Source organism: Wasmannia auropunctata, unplaced genomic scaffold (genome assembly GCF_000956235.1).
Source record: "Wasmannia auropunctata unplaced genomic scaffold, wasmannia.A_1.0 LD336053.1, whole genome shotgun sequence".
Lineage (NCBI taxonomy): Eukaryota > Metazoa > Arthropoda > Insecta > Hymenoptera > Formicidae > Wasmannia > Wasmannia auropunctata.
The window spans coordinates 6,860,836-6,861,357 of record NW_012026837.1 but is presented as its reverse complement, the minus strand read 5'-3'; positions in this window follow the sequence as shown (position 1 = coordinate 6,861,357).

Sequence of the window (522 nt, the reverse complement as noted above, 5' to 3'; positions counted from 1 at the left end):
CGGCAACTACACATAGTTATACGATACAACCAACTATTTCAGGAGATGGTAGACTACTGTCTCCACTTTTCATTGTTTTGAAAGAACCTACTGGAACATTTGGTCCCAGAGTTCAAGAAACAATGTTTAAACATGACAATATTTATGTCATGGCTTCTAAATCTGGAAAATTAACGTCAAATCATTTTGAAATGTGGTTAAGGGAAGTTTTTTTCCCGAATGTTGGTCCTAATCAGTTGGTAAATCAGTTCTATTATTAGACTCATGGACTGGTCATTGTCCTGATGTAGTTGCCAGAAATAGACCAGAATCAGTAGAAAATTTTGTTACCTTAACTATACCAACTGGAACAACAGGTCAAATACAACCGTTAGATGTATACGATTTTAGATTATGGAAAAATTTTATAAAACATTTTTCGGATATGGTCATGCTTCTAGATTTAGAAATTAAACTTCATTCAAGAGATTCTATTTTAAAACTACAATCAATGACACATTTTCAATTTTCATCTCCAAGATA